The sequence below is a fragment of the Crinia signifera genome, chromosome 12 (genome assembly GCF_055691185.1).
Source record: "Crinia signifera chromosome 12, ASM5569118v1, whole genome shotgun sequence".
In the NCBI taxonomy this organism is placed as follows: domain Eukaryota; kingdom Metazoa; phylum Chordata; class Amphibia; order Anura; family Myobatrachidae; genus Crinia; species Crinia signifera.
This window is the reverse complement of record NC_139228.1, coordinates 84404482-84422342: the sequence shown is the minus strand read 5'-3', so window position 1 is coordinate 84422342 and position 17861 is coordinate 84404482. Positions and strand designations below refer to the sequence as shown.

Here is a 17861-nt window from a genome sequence, read left to right as displayed (position 1 = left end):
GGGCACAGCTGTCATCCCACAGTCAGCAGCCTCAGTCCATGTCATTCTGCATGTAACATGTATGTAACATGTGTGTGATCATGTGCGGTCCTGATACAGGGCACAGGCGGAAGGTTATGCTCAGGCTGCTGCCATTGCAGGGTGTCATTGTTGTCATAGTCCCGGGCCCCATCCCGCCTGACTGAGGAGAGCTTTCCGTACTGCTCACAGCCTCACCCCCCCGGCCCACTCCGGCCGTGGGGGAACGCGAGTGGGCAGTGAAGAATCACACAGGGCCTACGCTGTTTCCGTAGTGACCCGATGACGCAGCAGCGATACTTCCGCCCCAGCGCGGTGCCGCAGACGGTGAGTGACGGAGCTGTGCGGCTGCGGGGGGTCAGGAGCTCTGCGCGCGGTGACACATCGGCCCCCGGCACAGCCCGGCAGTCCCCGGAGCACAGCCCGGCAGAGCGGAGGACCATGGGGAGGCCGAGTAACGGGGTCGCGCCAGGATCGGGGCTGCCGCGGTGCAGAAGCCGGATGTAGAGGGGGAGACGGAGCCCGGCTGGCTGCTGTCACAGGTCAGTCTCTCCCGCAATGCGGTCCCCGCGTACTCTGCTCCGTCCCGTGTGTGTGTGTGCTCTGCACTGTACATCTCCCCGTGTGTGTGTGCTCTGCACTGTACATCTCCCCGTGTGTGTGTGCTCTGCACTGTACATCGCCCCGTGTGTGTGTGCTCTGCACTGTACATCGCCCCGTGTGTGTGTGTGTGCTCAGCACTGTACATCGCCCCGTGTGTGTGCTCTGCACTGTACATCTCCCCGTGTGTGTGCTCTGCACTGTACATCTCCCTGTGTGTGTGTGCTCTGCACTGTACATCTCCCCGTGTGTGTGCTCTGCGCTGTACATCTCCCCGTGTGTGTGCTCTGCGCTGTACATCTCCCCGTGTGTGTGCTCTGCGCTGTACATCTCCCCGTGTGTGTGCTCTGCGCTGTACATCCCCCCGTGTGTGTGCTCTGCGCTGTACATCCCCCCGTGTGTGTGCTCTGCGCTGTACATCCCCCCGTGTGTGTGCTCTGCGCTGTACATCCCCCCGTGTGTGTGCTCTGCGCTGTACATCCCACCGTGTGTGTGCTCTGCGCTGTCCATCCCCCCGTGTGTGTGCTCTGCGCTGTACATCCCCCCGTGTGTGTGCTCTGCGCTGTACATCCCCCCGTGTGTGTGCTCTGCGCTGTACATCCCCCCGTGTGTGTGCTCTGCGCTGTACATCTCCCCGTGTGTGTGCTCTGCGCTGTACATCTCCCCGTGTGTGTGTGCTCTGCGCTGTACATCTCCCCGTGTGTGTGCTCTGCGCTGTACATCTCCCCGTGTGTGTGCTCTGCGCTGTACATCTCCCCGTGTGTGTGCTCTGCGCTGTACATCTCCCCGTGTGTGTGCTCTGCGCTGTTCATCTCCCCGTGTGTGTGCTCTGCGCTGTACATCTCCCCGTGTGTGTGCTCTGCGCTGTACATCTCCCCGTGTGTGTGCTCTGCGCTGTTCATCTCCCCGTGTGTGTGCTCTGCGCTGTTCATCTCCCCGTGTGTGTGCTCTGCGCTGTAAATCTCCCCGTGTGTGTGCTCTGCGCTGTAAATCTCCCCGTGTGTGTGCTCTGCGCTGTACATCTCCCCGTGTGAGTGCTCTGCACATCTCCCCGCAGTGTCGTCCTGTATGTGTGCTCAGCACTGCATATCTCCCCGCAGTGCCTGTCATGTGGGTATGCAGCCTGCTCTGCACTGCATATCTCCCCGCAGTGCCTGTCATGTGGGTATGCAGCCTGCTCTGCACTGCATATCTCCCCGCAGTGCCTGTCATGTGGGTATGCAGCCTGCTCTGCACATCTCCCCGCAGTGCCCGTCCCGTATGTGTGCTCAGCACTGCATATCTCCCCGCAGTGCCTGTCATGTGGGTATTCAGCCTGCTTTGCACTGCATATTACCCCATATTGCTTGTGCCAACACACTTGTCTGCTAGACTGTGCACCTAGCCTACATTCTGCCACCTGGCTGATTAATGCCTTCATGTTGCCCTGTCTTCACTCACCCTCTCCACTTTGCCCAAAGGCTAAAGCCCCCATACACTAACTCAATTTGGGCCATTTCACCCATACCCGACGGAACGGGCCGAGAAATCAGCCCAAATCGGGTCAGTGTGATATCCCCTCAGGTCCGATGCACAGTCTTGTTGGAGGTTGGACCTCGACCTGCGATCACATGCGATCCGTCACATGGTGATCGGCAGGACATACGCTGCTGCGGGAAATCACAGTAGTGTATGCCCATCTGTAGTGGGGATACGGTCGGGTGGTCGTCAGTCATTAAATCAACACCACTAGGTCGACATGGTTCTAGGTCGACTGGTTATTAGGTCAATATGGTCTAGGTCGACAGTAAAAAAAGGTCGACATGGGGTTTTTCACTGTTTTTGAGCCGACGTGACGTATTTCACGCCCTACCATCCACTAGGGCATGGTGGGAGAATAAAATAGTGTGCCGAGCGCAGCGGTGCACTGAATCCTGTGTCCATGTCGACTGTGTTGACATTCGGGTAAAAAACCTGTGAAAAACTCCATGTTGACATTTTGATTGTCGACCTAGACCATATCAACCTAATATTTGTTGTCGAACTAATGACCTGTCATTCTTGTCCCACGTCCACCTTGCAGTATGTCGACCTAGTGGTGTCGATGCCTGTCGACCATATGATCCATTTAGTGATGCCTTCACATCCCCATGGCAATGTTCAAGATGATGATAGAGACAATTACGGTGATTTAATTTTTTAAACTAAGCTCCTTGCCTCATCCAGCCATGTACAAAAGACTTGTATACAGGTATTGATACATTTCTACACATTAGCTGGGTACACACTATACAACAAGCTCCACCATCGATATCTTTAACGATTTCAGCGATGTGCCTCAATATAAGATATTGCGCATACACACTGAACGATATTGTTCAGTGATGTCACCCGGCCTCCTGCTGAACATGCTGTCATAGACGATGTACAGTAAAGGCCCCCATACACTAGGGCGATTTGTCCTGAGGACAAGTCGCCCCGGACTTCCCCCTGAGCTTCCCCGGGGGAGCTTGATAAGATTGGCACTTGATGTGCCATTTTTTACATGTGATAAATCATCTCGATTTATCACATGTAAACCCGGGGAGCAGGGGGGGGGGGCTGCAGAACAGGGCTGCTGGTGGGGGGTGCTGCTAAGGCAGCGTGCGGGGGACAGTGACAGAGCCGGTCAGGGGGAGGCGGGAGCTGTCAGTGCTGGAAAAAAAGCCCATACAATGAATGGGCAGCCTATGATTGGCTGAGCGCTCTCTCAGCCAATTGCTGACTGGCTGAGAGAGCGCTCAGCCAATCACAGGCTGCCCATTCATTGTATGGGCTTTTTTTTCCCAGCGCTGACAGCTTTTCCTGCCCGGCTCTGTTACTGCCAACTCTGTGTCCCCCGCAGCGCCCCTTCCCCCCCCCCGCATTGACGGCTCCCGGCTCCCTGCGGAGGTAGTGCAGGCGGGGACCGCAGGCGTCGCAGAGCAGAGACTGTCGGCGCGGCCGGAGAATAGAAAGAAATCTTATTCAAAAGACTGGGCGTCGGACCTACAGAACATAAGATATATCGGAATCTGAGCCATCATGGGTGCTTTTTAGCACCCACGATGTTCAGATCCGATATATCTTTATATACAGTCCCCCTGTCTTACTAGCAGCGCCCCCCCTCCCCCCGCATTGACGGCTCCTGGCGGAGGTAGTGCAGAGCAGAGACCGTCGGCGCGGCGGGAGAATAGGAAGAAATCCTATTCAAAAGACCGGGCGGCCGCTGATTGGCTGAGCTCTCAGATCGTTTGCCAGCACTAACGGAAGTGATTCATATTCCTCAACCACGACCTTAGCGTTTTTAGCGGATATTTTGCGCATCTCTCACCGCAACGTTGGTACTCCAAGGGTTAAGCAGAATCCTCGGTTTACTTACAGGCAAATACATCTTGGATATAGGGTCAACAGTATTTAGGTTTTCACGTTCTAACCTTTTTGTGCCCTGTATGTGAGCTTTATGGTGCCCGTACGCGGGGCGATGTGCCACAACACTGTGCGTTTTATACTAGATGCGATCTAGTACAGAAAGTACGGGCTGGGCATAATCTGTGTGCGGTGTGATGTGCACGGTAGTAGTAGTTCTGCGGGAAGGTCAAGCTGTTTGAATGACGTTTTTAAGAGCGATAGAGTGTACGCATCGACAGACGCTGATCCGCACGGGATGTATCGCTCACCGATATTTCATCTAGTGTGTACCCAGTCATCTGTAATACATACAGAATGGATATGATTGGTTGAATAACTTCCTTTCATGCATAAGTATTACTATGCAAGCGGTGCCCGCTGTCTCCCGTATGAACAGACACTTCTGCATCAAAGCATGTCTGACAGCGCAGACACATCACCTACCACAACGGGCCGCACTCTGATGTGTCTGCATGATAATGAGGGACCTGACACGCAGGGATTCCTGACCAGGAGGATGAAAAGATGCATTAACATTTAGTCCTCCGCAGCCGCTGCTCACACATTTCTGTTTCTACTCGATCCCTCCCCCACCTGGCGCAGATAGTCCCTTGTGAGCCTCACACCCCCCCCTCCAAAAGGATTTCCGTTTTTTATATTCCAACATTTTTATTGAATAAAGATTCAGTAACAGTGAGTGCAAAGGTAAAAACCGTCATCTCACGATGTCAGTGAGCAGATTCAGTTCGCTAAATATCAAAACAAGTAGGATTTACGTTTTGTTAATTGCTTACCGGATTCTCATAGTGGAGCTTAGATACATTTACAATGCATGCCGACAGATATGGTAATGGAGGGATTCGGTATGAAATCCCAACGGTCAAAATACCGACGTTTAAAATCCTGACAAGGTCAAAATACCGACATATGGAATGTAGACAGGTGAAAAAGTCAACATGACTTTCGGTCAACAGGGTTTTTTTCACTGTTTTTTTTAACCGAATGTCGACACAGGTGACATGGACACAGTTGAAAGTCAACCGCAGCCCCTCGCTGCGCTCAGCACACTATTTTATTCTCCCGCCACGCCCTAGTGGATGGCAGGGCATGAAATACCGCCTGTCGGGTCAAAAAACAGTGAAAAAACACATGTCGACCTCGTGACCTGTCGACCGAAAGTCATGTTGACTTTTTCACCTGTCTACATTCTATATGTCGGTATTTTGACCATCGGTTAATGGTTGTCGGTAATTTGACCCTCGGGATTTTGACTGCATCCCAACACAGTCATTGGGTGGGAATTTGAGCTCCCAAACTCAGAGCCACAGCGGCCATATGTTTAGAAGACTTTCAGAAGGTGCTGTGCCTGGCCATAGGCTGGATGCTATAGACCTGACCGCTGCATGCAATGGTGGACTGTCCACAACCACAGACGGAGTCTCCGAGCTGGCACAGCCCTAGGGGCAGGCTAGTATTAAATATTGCTGCCTGTGCGGTGTCACAAAGTCTCAGCCGCACATGATTAAGCGGGTGTACGGTCACTAGGGCGACATACATTGGATAAAGCACTGATGCTTGGCAAGCCTCAGGTCGACATGGCTTTAGGTTGACGTGGGTCATAAGGTTGACACATGCATTAAGTCGACATGGGGAAGATCGACAGTCAGAAGGTTGACGCAGGTTTTTCACATTTATTTGAGCCGACGTGCTGACAGGTGGTATTTCATGCCCTACCATCCCATTGTCGACCTAATGCATATGTCGACCTTATGACCCTGTCGGCCTTAAGCCGTGTCAACCGAATGACTGCCAACCTTCAGTGGTTGACACAAAGTATGTCAACCTTAGTTGGGTCAACCCAATGACCCATAACTGCTTAAGTGTTAATTTCTCAATCAGGCCCCCAGTCTCCCCCCTTGCCCTCCCTTGGGATCAAATAATCCCCCTTTCACACTGACAAATATATCCCGGGTTATGGCACATGAATGCGAAACAACCTGGGAAACTGGTCAGTGTGAAAGGGTCCTGGAAGATTTTCCCGGGACCAATGTTCCGGTATTTCATCCCCGGTCTTGACCAGGGTCAGTGTGAACGGGTATCCTGGGTTGACGCGACCTGGGTCCCGTTCACTGCACTGTAAAGGCGCCGCTGGGAGAAGCTGACACCTCCGAGCGCCGCCCCGGACCTGCCTCCAAATTACGCAATGCGATCTAGTACAAAAAGTACCTGTTGCACATACATTTATGTGCGATGTAATGTGCGCGGGAGCCCGCTGTGCACGGGCAAAACACACCGTGTATGGGTCTGTTTGGTGGGACCATACTCTATATACGAGGAATATGTCAGGACCAAAGCCTTATTAATAGTGGTTGGTTTGTACTAACTTGAATGCTGTCCTGTTAGTTGCAGGACTTGGAATCTGCACCTACCTGGAGACTAGACTCCGCTCACTAAATCAGAGTTCACACAGTTCGTGATGCAAATGTAACCTAGTTCTGTGAGAAACCATTGTCAATCATGGTGTTACCCTGGTCCCAGAATGCTCCATGCCAGGTGCTGACGCGTTGACATCAGTAGGAAACACTAATTCCACAAGAGCATCTTCACGCCTTCTTCTTCTATGTGACCCTGAGTGTTCCAGCCTTTACGTACTGTACTGTTAGTCTGTCGCCACGAAGCTGTCAGTGTACATCCCTATCATCTGACATATTGGCGCTGTACCATTTATCTGCCAGAACTTCCCTCTCCGATCATTATCCTATACTCCTATTATCCTATTTACTATACTTATCCTATAGTAAATACATTGCCTTATATAACCTGGAACAATAAGTGGGATGAATGTGTTTTTAATAGTAAGTAAGTAAGTAAGTAAGATTTATATAGCGCACTTTCTCCAGCAGGACTCAAGGCGCTTATACATACAGACCAAACCATTTCTTAACCCGTTTTGTGTTATTGAATTAAAAAGACAGGATTGGTGCTGCCACGCTGATTGCCAATCACATCATGTCAGATTCCTTTCTATCGTGCTCAAGTAAAATCCTTATTTGCAGAAAGAAATGTTTTACTGTCATCTATTCTCACAACCATGTTTTTTTTTTTTTGTCTCTCTGCTCTGGGGATTTGTTAAGGAATGTGCTGGCAATAGATATAACGAGGAGGCTTTAATTATTAAAAATCATTATTATTTAGGGCACTCTGTACCGAAAGATATTTTCGTCTTGATGAGTCCCCATTCGGGGCACACATCGGCCTGGAAGTGGAAAACATTTCTAGATTCTGTTTAAATTTTTAGGTAATATTTAGCCTATGGATTGATTAAGTGCACGTTATCTTGTACTGTAGGTTTGTTCCACTTGTGTTTTTGGTATGTTTTATGTTTCGTGTACGATTATTGTAAAACATTTCTTCTATAAATGGGTTTTTAAAACGGCTTTCTTTTTTTCCGGATGCTCTAGTGTATGGGCATATGGCTGATCAAAGGTGTTCTCAGGAGGCTAGAGAGGAAATCTGTGTTTTCCTTCAGGCATCGTTTTATAAGGAGTTTCCCCACCCACCGTATATAAGGAGCAGAACAGCACAGGACAAAGTGTAGAGCAGGGACCGCAGAGCTCCTCAGGCTGGTGGACCTGACGGTGATTGATCCTGCAGATGCTTTGCTGCAGCGTTTTGAAGGTCAAGCAAGATCAGAGGACTCTTAAGGACTCTTCAGTGATTGTCACACTTGGATCAGTACCCTAATGGTAAATGCTTTTGTAGAAATGTTTTACTGTTACGTCAAAATGCTTTTCTATTGATTTGGCTTTTATTAACTTCGCTTATGGGGATTGTGTGATGTCCGATACATCTCATTATATAGATTTTTTTTTCTCTGTCTGCTGCATTTTACAGCATGTTTGTATACGTTCTTCATAGCCAGCTGGATATATTGTATGGGTTAATCTTATTGGTGGGCACTTATTACCTGGTATATAACACAAGGATAAATATGCTCTAACAATCCATTCGTGGTGGATGTAATGCTACAAATGAGTTTGCTTTACTTTAACAATTTAAACCCCTTTTTTTTATGTTTTGTAAAGTTGTTACCCATATTAGGTGGGAAGAGGCGCAGATATATTGTTCCTCGCCAGTAACTTGGGTGAAACCGAAACGTCTGAATTAGAGTGTATCCAGCCAATGCTGCAAAATAGACGGAGAACTGTGGGGCGGATAAATTTAAGCATGGCGAAGTGATAAAGTGGAATGCGATAACACAGCAGCCAATCAGCTCCTAGCTGTCATTTTGAAAACCAAGCCTGTAACATGGCAGTTATCACCGTCCACTTCATCACCTCCAAGCTTAATTCGTTTTGCAATACTGCACTTCTAGTTTATAGAATGTTTTTTTATTTACTATAAGGATGGACTATTCTTTAACAGTAGTTCAGGATCTAGAGTCCTACTGTATTCTATGGGCTTCGCAATATGCGAGGAAAAGTGGCATCTTTCTGGATGGCTGAATGGATACATTTGTTGATGTGACTTAATAGAATAGAATTCCTTTATTCATCTCACAATGGAGAAATTTGGGACTTGATGGGAGAACAGGCAATGGTGATGGTTTTCTGTTAGGCCTGCGGCTCCAGTACTACTTATGATGTGCATTGGAATTGGATCATCCATCACCCGCAGAGACCAGGGTGATGCTTGTACCTACATTGTGCTTTGATGTCTGCTGGGGGCGCTGCACATGCGCTGTCAGCCAGACCAAGCTGCACAGTGGCCACTACCGGCAGAGGGTTCCTGTAGGGACTACACCCCCCTCCGGGACCAGTGCGCATACCTGATATTGATATTTGTGGCAGCATAGAAACCGATGGGGGATGCTGCTGGCAGTGGCAGTTGATTGCTATAATCCCAGAGGGGACAAATAACTATGCACCTGGGCAATACCATGTTACACTGCAGGGAGGGGGGGGGGAGATATAAAGTGTGCCGGGAAAGTTAACCCCGTACATGCTAGCTGACTAGCAGCATCAGCAATATAATACCTTATACCTGCGGTGTCTCCGGCCGAACAAGAGAGCGTGTACATACTGAACGATATCTGTTGTTCAGTGATGTTTCTGGGTCCGCTGATGTGCATGCAGTTGCTAATGGTATAGGTACAGACAATGTGGGGAGGCCATGAACAATGCGAGGAAGTGTGCATTAACATCACTGAGCATACTCGCTTCCAGGGGCCCTCCTCAGCGATGTCTTAAGATTTGGGTGGGATTTGTCCAAGATCCACTCTAAATTGCAGTGTAAAAAGGAAGCTATCCAGGGTTTGTGGGCTACATGCAAAAACATACCACATTTACCCTGCATGCATCCCCCTTGCAGTACTACATGGTCTGTCCGGGTGCAAAGTTAAGTTGAATACACATGGTGAGATTTTTGCTTGAATTCCCCCAGAGCCCTCAGAAACCACCGATATTAACCGGACACACTGTGCGATTTTGGCTAGGTTTGATTTTTGACTACAATAGAACACTAGATTGTACACTATGTAAAATTAACCTTCCTTTACAGTCTTTTTATTTTATTTTAGCGATGCCAATCTCATCGCAAGCTGTATACACACCGTGCAATATGTGCGAAGTCAAACTCCTTAGCTCACATCGAATGGTGTGTTCCCAACGTGTAATCCTCAAACATGCGTTTCTATGCTCTGTTTCGGTGTACAGAATTAGCGATATCTGTTGCATGTCGGCAAAAGAATCTCTATTTATTAATTTTTTTGCCAACATGACATTTTTAAGAATTACTTTGTGTTTCAGTAAGTTTAATTTCTAAAGAATTTTAATGAGGCAGAAAACATACCTTCCTAGTGTGAACAGGACCTGGGGTGCTCGAGCTGGGTTACCCGTTCACAATGTACTGCAACTCTGGTCATAGACGTTTCAACCCTGACCAGGGTTGAAATGCCAGGTTGCTTGATGTGGGCTGGGGCTTCCACACTGCACCTCGACCCGGGTTTGTGACGTAATGACCTGTCAATAACCCAGGTCAAGAGTGCGGTCTGAATGGGGTATTCGTTGTATGTATTACACTTGGCCTCATGCCCCGTACACACGGGGCGAGTTGAGCTTTGTGCTGGGCGTTCTAGCATTGCTCAAATCGCAGCACACACACACTGCACCAGCGATGTGTACAGATCTGTCACTGCCCGTGTTGGACTAGATATTTCAATCACGCTTGTAATATCTAGCCCGGTGATAGCGAGGCGCGGGTCCCCGCACTGTTATCCCTATGACCCCCACACACACAGTGATTTGAGGCTTAAGTCACCCCCGTGTGTATGCCCCATCAGTAACATGTTAAACAGTCTGTTCAATGGTAGAGCTTACTTTCAGAAATAAAATATCTGTATATAGGCTTTGTGTCCACATTATTACTTGATGGTATTTACAGTGTCCTCGCTCTCCAATAGAGAAAGCTGGGAATGTCTGTGTGTTGTGATCTGTAGACTGTCCACACTCCGTGTAATGCGATTTCCACGGAACGTCTAGCTGGCTGCGGAGTAGGTTTCTTTTCTCCAGTATTTAGAAAGGACGAGCGAGGGGGGGGATGAAAACCCCCAACCTATCCTCCTTTGTACAGAGGAGTCTATTAGACTATAATGTAGCAGCGCTTCTCCTAGGTAATCCATCATCCCAACACAAAGCTGTCTGCTGCTGCCCACTGCAGAGGATCATGCTGGAAATGCAGATATGCTGGATGGTGAAGTACCGGCTCCTTTGTGTTCCAGATACAAAAGGAGTTCTGAGAGTAATGAACTCCGTCGTGCCTATTGTCTAACCGTGATGCGAAGTTAATTCACGTAATTCGCAACACAGGTCTGTACATATGTGTACAGCACAATAACATGAGAACAAATCTCCTGTTCCGGCATTTTATGATATGGCAAAGTTTTAATTGTATATAAAACGTACATGTTTTTCTGCGTACAGTATATCAATAACGCAACTGTATTTTTAGATGTTAAGCTGGCCATACATCAGAAAGATCGATTGCGCTCATGATTGTTTACAATTTCCCTTGAAATCCCCGGCAGTCCTTGGTGGTTTTTGGGGTCACAATCTACTCACAATACATCATACAATCAGTCATACAATCCATCTGCTGCATGATTGTGTAAAATCCATCTTACAATCAATTGAGATTGTATGATTGGGTACAATATCTTTCTGATGTATGGCCACCTTAAGAGTTACATATTCAGACTAATGAACAGTTTTTAACGGTACTTGTTTCCTAGCACGGCGCCCGTCGTGGGTGATCGCATACCTTAACTTAAGGCCGACATGCACTATGCGATTTGGGCCCGATTTGACCCGATTCGGAGGAATCGGGCCGTGAAATCGGGCCAATTCGCATGTGCAGACATCCCATCCGACCCGATGCGCGGTCCCGTGCGCATCGGGTCGGATTCGGGAGGTCGGACGGGCTGCACATAAGATTTGTTAAATCTTATGTGCAGCCCATGGCGGGCAGGGGACGCAGCGTATAGAACGTGCGGTGGAGGGAGACGAGCGGGGGACTGTAAGCAGGGAGCCGGGCTAGAGAGGCATTGGGCGCACTATCCTGGGCGGGGGGGGGGGGGGAATGCCGCAAATAGATACTTCCAGTTCCAGGCGGTGAACGCCGCAAGTGGATCAGAGACAGAGACCGGGTAGCGTAGGGGAAGCCGGGCACATAGAAATGAATGGACAGCCAGTAATTGGCTGAGAGCTCTCTGACTGAGAGAGCTCTCAGCCAATCACTGACTGTTAATTCATTTCTATGTCCGCCCGCTGCTGCCTGGCTTCCCCTACGCTACCTGGTCTCTGCTCTCTGGTCCCCTCGCGGAGTTCACCGCCTGGACCAGTGCGCCCACTGCCTTCCCTGCCTGGCTCCGTGCTTGCAGTCCCCCGCTCGTCATCTGGCTCCCTCCACCGCAGGTACTACAGGCTGCGTCCGCTGCCTGCTTGCAGCCCCCATGCCCTGCTCTGCTCCCGGCTCCCACTGACAGCAGCTCCCCGGGGGGACTGCATGTGATAAATCGCACATCAAGTGCCAAATCGTATGTGACCCCCCCAGGGGAGTTGTCAGTAGATTAGGTCCGACTTGTCCTTTGGACAATGTATAAGGGCCTTTAAGGTATGCGATGGACGCGACCAACGCGATTTTAGGGCTATTTTTATCCTTTTCCCCGACAATTAAAAAGTCACATCCATTGCATGCCTTAAGTTAAGGCATGCAATGCGACCAACGCGATTTAACATTGAATGCAATGTATTCAATGTTAAATTCCTATGTAAAATCCCAATGCCCCCCCATTGTTAACGTCACCCTACAATGAATGCCAACCCGAAGAGTGGCGAGCGCAGCGGTATGCGTCCTCCGACCTATCCACGTCGGCGTGGAGTTGATTTTATATAGTGTGGCGAGCGCAGTGTAACGTATAATTGGGTCTCAGGGACCATTTTACATTGGTTCCAATGTATCTGATGTAAAAATCCCGTCCATCGCATGCGATTTGGTTGCATGCGATGCGATCGACGCGATTTTGGGACCCGATGGATACAATTTCCATCGCTGGCGCCGTGCTAGGAAACAAGTACCTTTTTAACTGAAGTTCATCTTCTGCAAAACTGCTTTGTAAGTCCCTCCATTGTAGGGTGGCCAATCCCGGGATCTGGCCCCAAAATGTCTGGGATTTCAATCCCGGCATTGGAGTGTTCCCTAAGAACTCTCTTCAGGCAGCCTATCAGATTCCAGAACCACCTACATTACCTGCATACACCTTTCCTATGCAATCACATCCCCACTGTACTGCCGACACACGTCCTCACTAAAGGCCCCCATACACTATGCGATTTTCGGCCGATTTCATCCGATTTCGGCCCTTTGGGCCGATAAATCGGATGAAATCGGCTGAAAATCGCATGTGTTTGACATCTGATCTGATGCGCGTTCCCGTGCGCATCAGATCGGATCAGGGCGTCGGACCTGCTGAACGTCAGATATATCGGAATCTGACCCATCATGGGCACATCGTGGGTGCTTTTTAGCACCCACGAGGTTTCAGATCCGATATATCTGTGTGTACCTGTTCTGGTGCTTCCACAGTAGCTACATCCGGAACACACGTCACCGGAGGGGGCAGGCGCAATGGGGGAGAAAAGCCAGTGAGAGGGGAAGAGACAGCAGCAGCAGCGTCCGTCCCACATTCAAGAGCCAGCGACAGAGGAGGAGGGAAGACCCAAATATGGTTGTGGGCAGAACTGTTGGCGCGAGCATCACTGCCCGACTCCCCCTCTCCCCTGCTCCTGAGTGTCATGGTCAACACTGAGCCAGCTTCACCCCGTCCTGCTGCAGTTTTTCAGCCTGTGCAGCAGAAGCCCGACTCCCCTACCTCTCCCCTTCTGCTGGGTGTCATGGTCAGCTCCGTCTGCAGCCCGACCCTCATCTGCTAAAAATCAGCTAAGCCAGCTTCCCCCCCTCTCTCCCCCGTCCTGCTGCAGTTTATTTTCAGCCTGTGCAGCAGAGACCTAGTCCCCGTACATCTCCCCTGCTGCTGGAGGTCAGTGGTGGTGTGGGCAGCAGGGCCCCCTCCTCCCTCCTCTTCTAAAAGGCAGCTGAGCCAGCTTCCCTTCCTCATGCTGCAGGAGTTTGTCAGTCCCAGCAGAAGCCTGCCGTGGTCTGTGTGCATACTGTTTACTGGGGAGGGGGAGTGTTCTGTGTGCTTCCTATGCTGGCATCGCAGTATAGATCATGGGAAATGTAGTCCCTACTGCAGCCTTGTATAATGGTGTTGCATTCATCACATGGTGTGACACTTTACTAGTTTCCTAATGTGTCAGCCATGTTCTTGAAGACCAGTCTGCAGCAAAGCCCCCCCCCCCCCCCCCTCTCCTTAGGAGATATAGGGGGGGGGGGAGATAGACAAAAAATATATATATATATCTCTATCCATAGTGCGCACTCACCAGACTTTATATAGTTAAAATCCAAATCCTTATTCTCTCCAATTAAAATCAGACATGACGGTCGACGTTTCGGGTCCTCATGCGACCCTTTCTCAAGACATCCAACTTGCTGTGAAACTGACAGATTGGATGTCTTGAAAAAGGGTCGCATGAGGACCCGAAACGTCGACCGTCATGTCTGATTTTAATTGGAGAGAATAAAGATTTGGATTTTTACTATATAAAGTCTGGTGAGTGCGCTCTATGGATATAAATTGGCACATTGTAGACAACACCTGTGTGACCTGGGCTTGTAGCACCCCAGCACGAATGTTCCTGAATATTGCATTTTTTTTTTTGCATTCTCCCTATATCACCTGGGGGGGGGGGTTCTGCTATTACCCCTAGGTAATAGGGCCATCCCATCAGATAAATCTCATGTCACATCCAATTTGCTTCAGATAAATCACAAGTGATTTATCACGTGATAAATCACATGTGATTTATCACGTGATAAATCACATGTGATAAATCACATGTGATTTATCTGACGCAAATTGGATGTAAAAAATGGCACATCAAGTGTCAAATTTTATGTAGGCCTCCTGGAAAGCTGCCAGGGAAATTCAAGGGAAATCAGATGCAATTTCACAGGTCAGATAAATCTCATAGTGTATGGGGGCCTTTACTTTCTCTCTCACTTTCCCATCCTCCTGTCCCCCGGCCGACATTGCTGGCTGACTACATAGAGATCCTTCTAGGCTTACGGCAGGAAGCTGTGGAGGGGGGGGGGGCACATCTACAGCGGTGCTGGGCTTCCACCGAGCGCACTGGCAGGGTCCGACAGCAGGCAGGGCACAATTTGCCCTTTAAAACCGTGCAGGGCGTGGCGCCCTTCTAAAACAGACTAGCATGAACACGACCATATTGTACAGCCCTCAGAGAACCTTAGCAATCTGGTGGACCAGTATGCGATAGGTGGCACCTTTCCTTGTGTATCAATGCCTATTTCCCTATAGATTGTAAGCTTGTGAGCAGGGCCCTCCTACCGTCTGTAACTATTGTGGCACTGTTTCCATTTATAAAGCACAATGGAATTTGCTGTGATATCCAAGAACCTGATAATAAATAAATAAGTCTGTCTGTCTGTCTGTCTGGCTAGTTAGTTTACCTTTGTACGTGACTTGCAGCAAATCTTTGATTTGTATTTTCCTGTAGGAGAACAGGCGACATTTAACTTTTTTCTTTTCTTTTTTATAGGTCTGTCAGGCGGAGGAAGACGTCACCTTAGAAACCGTTCTAAATGGCCCGATAGTCATTCCTAAACATGGCCTCTAGTAGGTATGTCTCGAACACATCAGGACTCGTGTTCCGTGACGGTGGAATGATACTGTTTAACACTGTATCTGTCTCATGTAGAGCCACCACATTGCCGACCGTCCAAGCACCGCCTCTTGCGAGCAAAACTATCCACCGTGGTCAACTTAAGGAACGATGTTTCAAAGTGACAATTCCGTAACGGTTGACATTTGAGCAGGCGAGCCAGTAGATGTGATGCGGATGGGTTTAAATCTCTGCAAAGTTCTCCTTTTACTGGCGGCTCAATGCCGGGCCTCCTCCGAGAGACCTCTCCAGCAAAATAGGTGATCTGTAATGAAAGTGAATCTATTCATGCCAGTTGTATGCCGTGTACTATGAAGAGAACAGATGTATCCAAGTCCTTGTATAACCCACATCTCTGGAGGATGTCGTCTTGCCTCTGATCAAAGCTTGCGGAGTACTATTGTATCGTACAGTTTTAGTACACTTCATTTTTTTTTTGCACACTCACAAATTCGACTTTTGGAATGAATAGAAGCGTGATGTAGAGATTAGGTTCTATTACCTGCATTGACCACAAACCAGGTAATCTGGAAGATGGTCCAGAGGTTCTAAGATCAGAAAGCAATTGAATGAAGGAAACGTGGATATGATTTGTTTACAGTATCCCAGTTTCTGGTATAGATCTGATGACGAGAGGGGGCCTGTCCAAAAAATAGACCAAAGCTTCAGATAAAGGTCTGAAAAATAGGTTTCCTCTGGTAATCGGTGAGAAACGTCATTTAACGATTCATCTACACAATTGTTTTTTTTTTCGTGGATTCCAGTTAAAGATGACTTAATTTGTTACGATTAATTATTATATGTAATTTTTTTAACGATGGTTCAGATAAGAGCAGACAAGCCCCTTATTTCTGCATCGGAGAACTCAAGTCAGACCGCACACGCCGCAGTTTCCACACCACTTCGCAATAATTTAGCTTCACTCCTCAGGTTTTGCAAAAGTTTTTGGGTGTTTTTTTGCTTTTTATTATACCGTACTGGTACAGTCCCGTTCAGGACCTACACTCTGTATTTTTAAACCCAGTCCCTCTCTCTCTCGCTCCCTCTCTCTCTCTGTCAGATTTTGTAAGACTTTAAGCAGTTAAAGCATGTACTTTAGGCTTCATCTTATTTATGGGTAATGTAAATGTTACGGGTCCCTTCATGTCCTAACAAAGTGACCCATCATTAGTATTCTGTAGGTTTTGATGTCGACCACGTTTGGTTTAAATAATGACTGGTTTTTAACATTTCCAATCGTTAGAAGATAGCGTAGAAGACGGTGATGAGGAACATGAGGTGATGGACCGTTGAGGCCCTCAGAAACCACCCTTCTGAGTCCATGCACTAGGTTACACCCTGGTATAGATGAGGGGCAATCGTCTGCTGGACAACTCTGATATAAGTTAACCACCTGCTTGGGCTGTGGGAGCACTGTGTCGGCTTATGTCATCATGTGAGCAATGCTGTCCTGTGACGGTGACGGTTCTTTTGTTGGTCACCTATGACACAGTCCTGTAGTTTTTATTTTTCTAGGACTTAGCCCTAGAACTTTTTGTTTCCCTATGGGTTCTTCTTACAATGGTTTGAACCATGGGGGATAAATTTCAAATATGAAAACCTCTGCTTGCTTGTTTGTATGATAACATTCTCCAGAATAAATTCAGCTGGTGTGATACCAGATCATGAGCCAACCAAACCAAAAACATTCACAGAGTGCCAAGGCACACATACCGCACACTTAAAAAAAAAAAAATGAAGTGTGCGGGTTGCATGCCGGCAAGCAGTGTTCGTATAAATTTAAGCAGAGCGGATTGGGGCGATTCAATTCAGCATCATGTGATGCACGGTGCACGTGTCCTTTGTGCTCACAGTAGTCCAGCATCTGGTATTCTCCTGTGCACCCCTATTGGGGGGCTCTGAGCTGAAATGCGTGATGCTGGAGCAAAGTTCTGCCTGTGCTACATCCCGTGAATCACTCCAATATCACCTGGAATTGAATTGCCCCTCCTAAGACACAATGGGGCTGGTGCAGAGCTGAACGTATATGTGAACTTGTGCAGCTTATCTTCATTGATTTCGCTCTCTGAAAATGATCGTGCCGAAATGCGAGACAGTCAGCTTCCTAATGTATGTACACCGAGGGCTGCAGATAGATGGGTGTTGCAGGGCTCATTTCACGTAGTCACCAAGGTAGCTGCGTACATATCTCTGGATGTGCCAGTCGACTGCACATGTGAAAATAAGCTACGCCTTGTCACTTAGGGGGGTATTCAATCTAAGCCAAAATTTCCCGACACAGAAAACAACTGCATTCGCCAATTCAATGCTGCTGTTTAACGACCGCGTTGAAGCGTGTAACTTTTGAAAGAAATTTTTTTTTTAAAGCTGGATCAGTTTTGTCGGAAACGGTTGCGGATTATCACAGATATTTTCTGACAACGGTTTTTGCTGATCCGTGAATTTTCCGACAGTTGGAACATTGACAAGTAA

General features: G+C 48.4%; 1 long non-coding RNA gene across 2 annotated transcripts; it reads left to right on the top strand.

Moving 5' to 3' along the window:
- Positions 1–17049, top strand: LOC146050424 (uncharacterized). 2 transcript variants are annotated; one of them, XR_014466308.1, is made up of 4 exons: positions 1–560; positions 7488–7772; positions 15267–15347; positions 15426–17049. It is a non-coding gene; the product is annotated as an uncharacterized LOC146050424 (long non-coding RNA). The 2 variants fall into 2 exon arrangements; XR_014466307.1 differs by lacking the exon at positions 7488–7772 and having other exon boundaries at positions 74–560.
- Positions 17050–17861: the final 812 nt, after the last annotated feature.